We start from the raw sequence: 12371 nt of genomic DNA, 5'->3' as shown, positions 1-12371 counted from the left end.
CCCGTTTGTCATCTGCATTTCTTCTTGGTGTAGCAATTTTAGTGGCCAGTAGTGTATGTTCCAAGACGACACTGTCCCTCCCCACGCTGCTCGCATCGTTTTGTGAGCACGAGGATTATTTCACGTCTTCCCTGAAGACAGAAAATCCTTTTGTTTTCTGTAGTTTCTGATTTTTCACCCACAGGCAAATGGAAAAGTGAAAAACAAACATGAATTAATAAGCGATAAACATTTTTGCTTTCATTATTTTGTTGGTGTTAAGTACCGGACAAACATAGCCCGGTTAATTTTTTGAGCCGTGAGTTAATCTGCTTCAGTACAAATACACAGTTTCTAACTTTAATACCTGACTTACTGTGTCCAACCTCTAACGCGCAGATTATGCCGGCAATTTAAATATTTAAATTCGGTCACAAATTATACGAAGTACTGAAAATAAAACTTTTGTTGCCCCCGGAAGTTGTTAGATAGGCAACCTGCAACTGGAGCAAAGTGACTGTTTCAACTGTTTAGTGATCTTGTGAGACGTCAACTTTGCAACCTCAGAGCGCTGCCAGATGGTGCACCCCTACAAAGGCCAAGGTCACACATCCGAGGTCAGTGGCGTCCACTGCGCTCACAACGTATCTATGCTTTGTGTTGTGCGACGGGTACAAGTGATACGTGGACCTGAAAGATACTGAAATGTTTCATGTAATCGATATTACAATGATACACCCCTTAACTACATATGCAGGGCTGGACAATAATATGGAAGCACCAGAAACACCAACACGTTACCATGCCTGATACGGTGTAGAAAAGCACCCAAATCAGCTTCCAGTCGTCTGAGAATTCAGGTCCTGAGTGATTTTCAAGAGGTTATTGTAGCATTATTCATGGAAAATTGTGTCAAGATCAGGTGCGATGATAGAGGTGAATACCGATCATTCACTCCTCTCCCCAATGTCGTCCACAAAGGCTTAATAAGACTGAGATCTGGAGATCACATACACACAGACTGAAGCAACGAACCATTAATCTGGAGATCACATACACACAGACTGAAGCAACGAACCGTTAATTAAAGCACTTATGCCTTGGTTTCATGCAGGATCCTCACTTTCATTCGACGCTTAGGTACTATTCCATACAGATGGAGAGCCTCTGCAGTACTGTTCGAGTTTAGGGGGAAGACTTTGTGGGCCGAGGCGTGAATGGGAATTTGGATTGGGGAGCAGGCCGTGCTGGGGCACTCCTTCCATTTGTACACAGCCACTGTGCCAGGATGGCGTGGTGGTCAGCGCGCGTCTGCCTAGTGAGCAGGAGTCTTGGGTTCAAATCCTGGCCTCAATACAAATTTTCAGTATGCCGCCGGCAGTGCTGCGAGGCGGTCACGCGCCAGAGCGCTGCGGGCGAGGCGCGCACGGTGTGTTTGTGTTTACTTCGGCCGCTGTTAAGTGCCGTTTTCCCCTTCTAGACCACCATGGCGCACAACTATCGGAAGAAAACATTACGTTTCAACTTTTGTTCCGACTTCGCCCGACCCAAGGCCCTGGAGGTAGAACGATTTATTCGCGATGAAGTTAAAATGCCACCAACGATCTAATTGGTATCCACATGTCCATAGTTAGCAGTACCGTCTACGTCAAAATGACCAACGATGCGGCGTGCGACAAGGTGCTTCAAGAGGCAAAACGTGGACTGCGCTTCTGTCATTCCGACGGCAACGTCGGACCCGTTACCGTCGATCACGCAGGTCTCGGCACACGGACGATAAGGATCTTCGAACTGCCGTTCGAACTGCCTGCAGACGTCGTCATCGAGGCGCTCCGTCCCTATGGCAACGTTCTGGAACATGTTGCCGAACGATGCGTACAATTTCAAACCTATCCCGTTTTAAACGAGCACTGTCTTACGTGCCCCCTGAAACAAAACGTATGGCTCCTCATCCAACGAGTCGTGGGCTTTTACCTTCGTGCCCCGCCAACGACGGTAACCCCGGATTTCCTGTTGTTGCCCCAGACATTTCACTACCCTCTTGCTAAGCACCATACCCTCATCTGGTTTCGAGGACAGGCTTTAGAATACCTCTTTCAGAGTGGTCCGCAAACAGTCCTTGATTTCTGGTACAAAGTTGTGACCGCGCATAGCACCCACACCCGAAAACCATCTTACCGATAAACTTTTGCCGGTTATCTCCGCAGCGTCTTCCTTGACCCCCCTCAAAGTTGGGATTTACCATGCCTACCTGTCACATGATGCAACACCCTTATCCACGTTCTCATGCATCGATCAAAAAAAAAAAAGGAAGAAGTCAGAATATGTTATACCGGGTGATTCAAAAAGAATACCACAACTTTAGGAATTTAAAACTCTGCAACGACAAAAGGCAGAGCTAAGCACTATCTGTCGGCGAATTAAGGGAGCTATAAAGTTTCATTTAGTTGTACATTTGTTCGCCATTTCAGCCAATAAAGTTTTTGGTCCCTTTTTCTTCGAAGGTGCTACTGTAACTGGACTACAGTATCTGGAGATGTTAGAGAATTGGCTGTTCCCTCAGCTCGAACAAGAAGCACAATAATTCATATTTCAGCAGGATGGAGCGCCACCACATTGTCACTTATCTGTCCGTAACTACCTGAATGTCAACTACCCGAGGCGATGGATCGGTCGCCAGACAGCCCGTGACAGAGCACTTCATCACTGGCCTCCAAGAAGCCCTGATCTTACCCCCTGCGATTTTTTCTTATGGGGGTATGTTAAGGATATGGTGTTTCGGCCACCTCTCCCAGCCACCATTGATGATTTGAAACGAGAAATAGCAGCAGATATCCAAACTGTTACGCCTGATATGCTACAGAGAGTGTGGAACGAGTTGGAGTATCGGGTTGATATTGCTCGTGTGTCTGGAGGGGGCCATATTGAACATCTCTGAACTTGTTTTTGAGTGAAAAAAAACCTTTTTAAATACTCTTTGTAATGATGTATAACAGAAGGTTATATTATGTTTCTTTCATTAAATACACATTTTTAAAGTTGTGGTATTCTTTTTGATAACGCGATCAGTGAAGTGCTATGACAAATGAAAGGAATCGATGGAATACGACTGAGATGCAAGACGAAAGGAAGACGATTACCTGTTATTCCCAGTCGATAATGTGATATTGGCGAAATCAGTAGAAGTGGCTAACCAAAGCCAGCTCCAGGGACAAGGGGCTAAAGCAAGTTGTGGGGCAGGGGGTAAATAATCTAGCTGTCGCTACTTTTGTTTCGTCGTTATGGAAAGGACTCTTACATCGTCTGTGCGTGCTTTACAGCTACCTTCGCCGTTTACAAGAGTTTGAAAACTATTTTTGCGGTGAGTCAGAAAGCGATGGAGAAGATACTGCCCATAATTTCCAGTCTCCAAGCCCACATTATTCATTGTGCTAACTGAAAGAATTATTACCTTCCTTACTCAGCAGGATCAGGAATAACGACTACATTCACGAGCTGCGACATAGCCGTGAATACAAACAGTGATCCAGATACTGCCAAATGTTTTTTATTTCAGTTTTTGATCACAATATAAAGTCGAACGACTTTATTCCAGTCTTTGATTGCAATATAAAGTCGATTGGAATAAAAAACATTTGACAATGACTATAAATAAAAGTTTTTAGTTTTAACTAATTGATACATGCAGAAAAAGTTCACATGCACAAAATATATTAATGTTCCTAATAGTAATAATAATGTCCCTATCGGAAAAAGTACTGTTAACAGGTCAGAGCCGATCTCTACAGGAAGTTCCGGGTAAAATGGTCTATCGCCCTAACGCCCAATCACCAGAAGTTAATTGCTCACCTTAGAAGTGGAAAATAATATCGCCACTTGCCATGCGGTTTCGTCAACATTACAGGCGGCACACAAACAGTCACTTCCGTGAAATCTAAGCGATCCAGGACGGTGTACAGTGCTTGAGAGTTCACTTCCTATTTGTACCGAAAACTCTTTTGGTTGGTGCCTAGCTCTGATGTCATCTGAGAGACAGCTCAAGCAGGCGTTTGACTGACGTGGACAGATTGATTTCGTGGAGCGAAGCATCTGTTCTGAGTCTCTCTCGGACACGTATTAATTAATGCCTCTGTCATTTAATAATTTACAATCGTCTTCATTTTTATATGAATGGAGTTAAGTTTGCTTTAGTCACTGAATAAGTCCTAGCTTGACTGCATTCAAACGTTGCTGGCTATAATTTTTAGAATGGAACCAATAGTCGAACATGGTCTCTAAACTGCCTGTTCAAGATTCCTTATAATGATCGTTACTTCAGCAAAGTCTTGAAACTTGATACAGCTGCATTACTTAATGTAATCAAGTGCTGTAGTTAGAAAGTTCTACTACAAATTCAAGTGATACGTAATCTGCCACGAATAAGGATATTTTCATTCCAAATTTGGTTTTTAGTAACTCGAAAACTAATAGAGATAGCTTATTGGTGTCACAGATATAAGGTTTGTAGATGAAACAGAGGCTACATGAGAATATTTAGCGCCTTCGATTTTTCGTAAAAACGCCGGTTTTGACCAAAATATTGCTCTGATCAGGTTTAGCCTTATACCTTTTGATTGTGACATACATTAGCATATTCTGAACACTTTTTAGCTTCCTACCTTCATTATTTAGCGCAACATACTTTTACTTAAAATTATGTATTTATCGGAACATATTCATTTGATCATTCTGAGACTTCACAGTGTTAAAATTAATATACTGAAGCATACACTGAGAAAGTTTGGAAAAGTTATTTTAATTTTTTAATTTCACTCTTAGGTTATGGTCGAATCCTTTGTATGTTGTACAGGCGCGTTATGTTTCGCCTTAAAGTTTATACATTGATGAACCAATAAATTATTGACACCTACATAAAAGTATGTTGGTCCACCTCTGGAACACAATTCAGCAGTGATTCCGCGTGCCATTGATTCGACACGTACTTAGAAGGTTTCCAAACATTTGCGGCTCCAGATGACTACACACAGGTCACTCACTTCCGGTAATTTACGGGCGGTTGGTTTGCGGGTGCGGAGCTGGCGCCCGGTAGAGTCTCAGCTGGGTTTCATTGGACACAGATAAGCCAAATTTGATGGTTAAGACATCAACGTGAGTTCACTATCATGCTATTCAAACCGTTGCTGCACGATTATGGCCTTGTGACAGGACCAGTATCCAGTTGGAATATGCCACCGCTGTTGGGGAAGCCGTCAAGTATAAGGGGTTACAGGTGGTCGCTAATAATGGTCACGTAGGCCACAGCCGCCATGATGCCTTCAAGCCGCGCAGGATTAGCCGAGCGGTCTATGGCGCTGCAGTCACGGACTGTGCGGCTGGTCCCGGCGGAGGTTCGAGTCCTCCCTCGGGCATGGGTGTGTGTGTTTGTCCTTAGGATAATTTAAGTTAAGTAGTGTGTAAGCTTAAGGACTGATGAACTTAGCAGTTAAGTCCGATAAGATTTCACACACATTTGAACTTTTTTTTATGCTTCAATTACTACCGCAGGCCCCATGGAAGCCTAGGCAAATGTCACTCATAACGTGATACTGCTCCCACAGTCCTGCGTTCATGGTGCGCTCCACGTTACGAGTAGGCGTTCGCCTTGATCATGGCATACCAGGACACGACCCTCGACTTGGATTAACAACAAACAGGCTTCATCTGAGCACGCGGCACGATTGCACTGGTCAGCGGTTCATTCTCGACGATCCCGTGCCCTCTATAATCATGATCGATCATGTTGTTGGATCAGCATGGGAACACGTAGGGGTCCTCTGCTGCAGAACACCATCTTCAGCACCGTGCGCTTGTAAGTAGGCTGTTTAAATTTTTATATTGGTAACGCCACGTAGCGCTCGGTATGTGCTGTGTGCAGTTTGTGGCTGGTTTGCATTGTTGTTGGAATATCAGCTATTGTAGTGTTGGGCAGCTGGATGTTAACAGCACGTAGCGTTGCGCAGTTGGAGGTGAGCCGCCAGCAGTGGTGGATGTGGGGAGAGAGATGGCGGAGTTTTGAAATTTGTAAGACTGGATGTCATGAACTGCTATATATATTATGACTATTAAGGTAAATACATTGTTTGTTCTCTATTAAAATCTTTCATTTGCTATCTATGCCTATCAGTAGTTAGTGCCTTCCGTAGTTTGAATCTTTTATTTAGCTGGCAGTAGTGGCGCTCGCTGTATTGCAGTAGTTCGAGTAACGAAGATTTTTGTGAGGTAAGTGATTTGTGAAAGGTATAGGTTAATGTTAGTGAGGGCCATTCTTTTGTAGGGATTATTGAAAGTCAGATTGCGTTGCGCTAAAAAAAAAATATTGTGTGTCAGTTTAAGCACAGTCATGTATAATTGTTCAAAGGGGACTTTCCATATGTCGACCCTTAGCCGAGCATACCTCACTGGAATCTTCTGATTTTTTCTTGTAGTTTGTGTAATTAGTGTAGCTTTAGTTTATTGCTAGCGCGCTAGCGCGTAATTGTAGAGAGAATCTCCTTTGCAGTTGCAGTCTTTCATTGTTGTACAGTAAAACAGTTGTGGCATGTATGTAAATTTGCACCAAGTATTTCGCAGCTGCGCTTGCAGTTAACTAGATATTTTTTTCAGTGCTATGTTAATGTGTTTTCTTAATTTACTCTTCAAATTGTGCTTTTCTGTGTTGTCGTGTGAAGTATTGTGACAGTAATGGCATGTGAAAAACGTAACACTAGGCTCCAAAGTAAACTGAGAAATAATATTGTCGACGAGCGTAGCTTATCAGCGCCGCCGAGTAATGAATTAACTAATGTTCAATGTAGTAATTTGGTAATTGTGCATAGGGAAATGAAGCGGGCTGCAAATAATGCTGTAGGCAGTGAAACAATCAGTGAACAGGGAAGCATTATCGATCGATCGGTCGGCAACAGCTCGCCTCAGGATTCCGAAATGACAGAACACAATATTGCAAATACTGTAGACTCAGGTTTTGGGTTCTCACCGTTTTCTTAAATGAGTCAAGACACATTTTCCGCTTGTCAAAATGTGAATGTTGCCGGTGCAAATTCACTGCCGAAAAGCACTGAAGAACATGTTTCAGACACCAGTGCATTGTTATTACAGTTAATGCAACAAATGGGACAAAGGCTACAAAAGTTAGACACAATGGAACGTTCCCTTTGAACAATTATACATGACTGTGCTTAAACTGACACACAATATTTTTTTTAGCGCAACGCAATCTGACTTTCGATAATCCCTACAAAAGAATGGCCCTGACTAACATTAACCTATACCTTTCACAAATCACTTACCTCACAAAAATCTTCGTTACTCGAACTACTGCAATACAGCGAACGCCACTACTGCCAGCTAAATAAAAGATTCAAACTACGGAAGGCACTAACTACTGATAGGCATAGATAGCAAATGAAAGATTTTAATAGAGAACAAACAATGTATTTACCTTAATAGTCATAATATATATAGCAGTTCATGACATCCAGTCTTACAAATTTCAAAACTCCGTCATCTCTCTCCCCACATCCACCACTGCTGGCGACTCACCTCCAACTGCGCAACGCTACGCGCTGTTAACATCCAGCTTCCCAACACTACAATGGCAGATATTCCAACAACAATGCAAACCAGCCACAGACTGCACACAGCACATACAGAGCGCTACGTGGCCTTACCAATATAAAAACTTAAACAGCCTACTTACACGCTGAACTGCGTGCTTCAAAACACTTGTACCTGCGCCTGCACTGTACTCTGTTGCCAGATGTGCCACATATGGCCGCATGTTCTGCTTTTGAGAGCTGGCAAGCCTACAATCCATGTTCTGTCATAAGGCATGTACATCCAACTTCTTGTCGTTTATTCGTGGTTTTAGCATCCTTCAACTACCTTTCATAGATCTTCATGACAATGGCTGAAACGTCCCCATAGAAAAATTTATGAATTACTGTGCTGATAAACCTCTTACATTATTTGATTTTCAAACAGCTGAGCAGAACTGAATGTACTCAGATATTTCGCTCTTTACCTATTCTGATCAACACTAAACTGACACACAATATTTTTAGCGCAATCTGACTTTCAAAAATCCCTACAAAAGAATGGCCCTGACTAACAATAACCTATACGTTTCATGAATCACTTACCTCACAAAAATCTTCGTTACTCGAACTACTGCAATACAGCGAGCGCCACTACTGCCAGCTAAATAAAAGATTCAAACTACTGAAGGCACTAACTACTGATAGGCATAGTCAGCAAATGATTTTAATAGAGATCAAACAATGTATTTACCTTAATAATGTTCCAAAGTCGTCATACATACATATACATATACATATATATATACATATACATATACAGTATATATATATATATATATATATATATATATATATATATATATATATCAGTTCATGATATCCAATATTGCAAAATTACTCTTCCTGCCGGACACACGTCCAGATCGTCCGCTCTTAAAATTCTGCCATCTCTCTCGACACATCCACCACTGCTGGCAGCTCACCTCCAACTGCGCAACGCTACGTGCAGTTCACATCCGACTGCCAAACACTAGAATAGCAAATTTCAACAATGCAAACCAGCCACAGACTGCACACAGCACAGTCAGTGATTTTCATACAGAGCGCTACGTGGCGTTACCAACATAAGAACCTAAACAGCCTACTTCCACAGCACACAAACAGCCGACCAGCTTCGCCGTTTCCTAGATGCTCGCTCCTAGGCACTGGTCCATACCAATCTGTCTTTTGTCAAAGTCGCTTAAGTCGGCTAACTTCCGCATTTGTGCCACTTACGTTGCTTGAATGATTCCCCATTCGTCGTTGCTCCGCTCATATACCTATTTTACCGCGTCACGTGCCCTCAACGCCAGCCGGCCGGGGTGGCCGAGCGGTTCTAGGCGCTACAGTTTGGTACCGCGCGACTGCTACGGTCGCAGGTTCGAATCTTGCGTTGGGCATGGATGTGTGTGATGTCCCTAGATTAGTTAGGTTTAAGTAGTTCTAAGTTCTAGGGGACTGATGACCTCAGAAGTTAAGTCCCATAGTGCTCAGAGCCATTTGATTTGAACCTCAACGCCACCAGGCAGCACACAACCTCTTGGAGGGCAGTAGTCATAATCTTTTTGGCTCATCAATGTAGATCTCGATTGAGAAGAGAGAGCATCCGATGAAAATCAAGTCAGCTCATAGACGGATGGCATCAGAAGGACGGAAATTTCAAATGCTAGAATGATTTAAGTACTAAGGAGAATGGGTAGAAACTGGTGTGATAGAAACAGAAATTATGGGAGCACGAATAAACAAAATGAATTTTTCGTACAAACACACTATTGCCTTCCGAAAAATAATAACAGTTTTCTCGGCAATGTAAAATTAAGACATTACCAGACTTTGATATGCTCTGAAGCCTTGTACGCAGAAAGAAATTTGCAATATTAATAAAACCCGCATGATGGCTTAGGAGGGTGGTACTTCTGGAACGAAAGACTTTCAGGAGAATATAGGGATCCCGAAGAACAGTTCAGAAGATGAGCAAATGAAGAATTTCAAACCCAGATAAATATTGTCTCGAACCGTCAGGGAAAGAACAATCATGTTCTTCGGGCACATTTTTAGAATGGAGTAGAGGATGCTGACAAGACAGATAATGGAGTCCCTTGTGAATAAGAGAACAAAAATACACAGGAGCTGAGAAGCACGAACGTATTTGGAGAAAAGGGGAAAAGAGAAAAGAGGAACGTACAACAGGGTGATTTTCAAACTAAACAGTGAGGCTGGCGTAGTTAACCAGCGCTGTATTAGACCCAGGACAAAAATATCATGGTGAGAGAGTGAAGAAAGTTGACAACATGATAACGAAAGGGAATTAGACGAGGATAAACATCAGAAGAGACTTAGCTGGCCCGAATTAACGTGGTCCTAAGGTGATTGACACAATCTAAAAGAAGCTAGAAGAAAACGAATAAATGGACAACACTTCCTGGCGCTGGTTCTACAATGGATTGAACGTATGCTTATGGTCAATCCCAGGGATACTGCAGACTACTCTGTAAGTTCATCAGATTGCCCCAACATACCTGTCGTCGGAGCAAGTTCTCTGTTGCCTGATCAAACAATTCCGACTCGAACAAAGGTCGTTGTGTACTCCACTAGTCTGGTTCAAGAAGAGAAGGTGTACTGAATTTCATCGAGTTATTTTCCTTTGCAAAAACAGACATAATGTCTGATAGGATAGTCGCAATCAATGATTTTACAAATTGCAAAATGTTTAATCATATGACCGGTTTCGGTTCCTCTAGAACCATCTTCAGATCTGATATTTCGGTTACAGGAGTAACCCGTCCAGACACAGCAACTTTCACATGCTGCGTCACATATTTTGCAGTCAAGACGGATTATAAGTAACATTGAGTTATTTTCCTCCTTTCTGGTTAGCCTTAAATTAAACAACTGCGTGAGGTAGCTGAACCATCTGTTATTTCCCCTGTATTGGTCGAGAACGCAACAAAAGCAAGTCAGTTTCCGCTAGAACATATTTTAGTGTATTCTACATTATTTTCTTTGACCATTCCTTCTACTTAAAATAAAAATCTCTCTGTGTGTGTCTCTTTCTCTATCCCTTCCTCTCTCCCTCTCTCTCTCCCCCTCTCTCCCTCTCTCTCTCTCTCTGCCTCCCTCTCTCTCTCTCTCTCTCTCTGTGTCTTTCTCTTTCTTTCTCTCTCTTGTTTCCTCTGTCTTTCTCTCCCTCCGAATATGATCAGCGGAACACGAAAATAGCTCCAAAAGCTGCGTCATCGTCGCGAATAGAACAATTTTTCAGAAAGCGTAGAATAAATTTCTTTATTTCTGTCTATGTTCACAAACTTCTCAGGTCCTAAGAGTGTCAGTTGCGGACAGCAACGACCGTCTTCAGATCTGTTTTAAATACATGACGATGCCACTATGACTCCATTTTATTAAGATATGTTCTTAAAACATATCTGAAAATGGTCGTTGCTTACCGGAATCGGCTGTCTGAGGACCTAAGAAATTTGTTACCATAGATGGAAATAAAGAAATATATTCTATGAAAATAACTTAATTACTACCACAGGAGTTAAGAATAAGAATACAGAACTGAAACACCTACTTCTGTTAAATGTAAGAGTATAATGCTGATTTACTACAAAAGGAGCCTGTAATATCCAATTTGTCTGTCACTTTCGTAACTATAAAATGATTCGTAATATACTAACTACATTGAGAAGTAGTAAAAATGTGTAGTAACGGCGTTCAGGACTAAATTCCATTCCTGCCATCGATCATCTTAAGGGCATGAGTAAAAGTAATGTCACATGTGTCGCTGTGTTTGAGAAATTCCCACTGCACCAGCTGCTCTTCGTATTACTAGGAGTCGCGTCACGTGCAACATGTTTTCTTATTCATTTATTTCGGTACTACACTCAAATTTGGATTTGTTTCTGAAACAAAGATGAAGACGGGTTATGGGTGGTAGCATTGCGAGGGTTTCCTAAATTGTAGCTGCTACTGTTATCAGTGAAATATGAGGACATGAGCTCAACACAGCTATATAAGGCCTGCATAAGATGCGATCTTTGTTTCCTTGCTGCACGGTTAATCTGTAATCATCGTCCTCGCGAATTCATTGTAATCCCGGCTCTTTGTTCTGATAACAAAGATTTACGGTAGCTTCTCGCTCATTTAACTCCCAGTGTTGCGCGTTTACGACCTTTACAGTGTACAAACAGCGAATACAATGCTGCTTGCTGCTGAACGTACAATCATTTCAATTGTGATTTGTCTATCCGGTCTGTAAATGCGAAAGGACATTTTCAGCATTTTTCTCAGACTGTTTAACTACGATAACGGATTTGTTATTCTACGAATTCTGCCTCGAATATACACTGACGAGAAAAAAATCACAACACCCAAAAATAATTAATGTAGAGTGATGAAATTTCAGGAATACATTTGTCTACGTAATATGTTACCTAGTGGCTAAGCAGGGATGGCTAGAGGACAAATGTAAGGATGTAGAGGCTTATCTCACTAAGGGTAAAATAGATACTGCCTACAGGAAAATTAAAGAGACCTTTGGAGAAAAGAGAACCACTTGCAAGAATATAGAGGGTCTATACAAGGGCGATGTTCTTAAGGACCACATCATAGAAATGGAAGAGAATGTAGATGAAGATGAAATGAGAGATACGATACTGCGTGAAGAGTTTGACAGAGCACTGAAAGACCTAACTCGAAACAAGGCCCCGGGGGTAAACAACATTCCATTAGAACTACTGACAGCCTTGGGAGAGCCAGTCCTGACAGAACTCTACCATC

Source organism: Schistocerca piceifrons, chromosome 5 (assembly GCF_021461385.2).
Source record: "Schistocerca piceifrons isolate TAMUIC-IGC-003096 chromosome 5, iqSchPice1.1, whole genome shotgun sequence".
In the NCBI taxonomy this organism is placed as follows: Eukaryota; Metazoa; Arthropoda; class Insecta; order Orthoptera; family Acrididae; genus Schistocerca; species Schistocerca piceifrons.
This window is presented reverse-complemented; position numbering follows the sequence as displayed.